This window comes from Halyomorpha halys, unplaced genomic scaffold (assembly GCF_000696795.3).
Source record: "Halyomorpha halys isolate HHAL.00 unplaced genomic scaffold, Hhal_1.1 Scaffold46.1, whole genome shotgun sequence".
In the NCBI taxonomy this organism is placed as follows: Eukaryota; Metazoa; Arthropoda; class Insecta; order Hemiptera; family Pentatomidae; genus Halyomorpha; species Halyomorpha halys.
The window spans coordinates 1,106,371-1,107,388 of NW_027109456.1; the positions used below are offsets into that span (position 1 = coordinate 1,106,371).

General features: G+C 25.9%; 1 protein-coding gene across 3 annotated transcripts in view; it reads right to left on the bottom strand.

Moving 5' to 3' along the window:
* Positions 1-364: 364 nt before the first annotated feature.
* Positions 365-1,018, bottom strand: part of Polr2D (RNA polymerase II subunit D) — a 92,404-nt gene continuing 91,750 nt past the window's right edge. For 2 of the 3 annotated variants that reach the window (XM_067047651.1, XM_067047650.1), the window contains exon 5: positions 365-553. The gene's annotated coding sequence lies outside the window, so the exon portion shown is untranslated. The remainder of the gene's footprint in view (positions 554-1,018) is intronic. The other variant, XM_014434515.3, reaches the window with a different exon arrangement.

Sequence of the window (1,018 nt, forward strand, 5' to 3'; positions counted from 1 at the left end):
GAAAATTAATTTGAAAAGTTTAATTGTATGTTTCATAAAGTTAGTGAAAATGTACATAGCACCCTTATGAAGTAAGCCATCGATGTGGTCTAATACCTCAAATTAAAGTTTCCCTTCTTAAGTTAAATTGTACTAACTGAATTTTAATCATTTGAGAAAAATGAAGCTTGATATTTTCTTTGTGCCTCGGAGATTTCGTTATAAAAATTTTAAAAGATATAAGTAATAAAATTAAACTCAGTGTGAAGCTGATAGGTAATTTTAAGTCGACACAATAGATGAAAGAAGTCACAAAACTCAAGATATTTGGAGAAAAGTTAATATTTAATTACACTTTTGTTTTTCGAAATATATAGATAATGGAAAATATAAAATACACTCTTTTCTATACTACACATTTATTGATAATTCCAAATTGAATAATTCTACGAATTTTCAATTGTTAAAACTGAATATTTAGATGGAAAACTTCTGTTGAACTTCGATGTACAAAATTGATATTTTTAAAGTTGCTGCAGTTGGTCCACTTCTTTTTCTCTCCTGGAGAAGACTTCTGAAAAAAAAAGAAGACAATTTTAATCTTGATTGTTCAAAATATAGGTTAAATTTATAATTATACATACTTTATGAAACTATCATCAATATATCACGTAGAGAAAAAATAATCCATACAATAATTTTTTTTCATACTAATTGGCAAATTTATTATACATGATTAGTGATTTTAAAATTAATGTGCTACTGAACGTAGCAACTCGTGTCAATACCTTTTAGATTTGGTCCTTTATATCTTTAAACTCATTTGATGAGATCAAGAATGTTTTGTTTTTATTTTATACGAAAAAAATAAATAGATCGGTATGTAATATACTGTATAGTCGTAATAGCACATACCATTTAAAATACGGAGAGCAAAGCGGAATACTCATACAATAGTGGGAATTTTAAAAACGAATAAAAAAAGTTAATAACCTAAGGAACGATACAATGGTACAAACTTTTAAGAAAACATTATCTA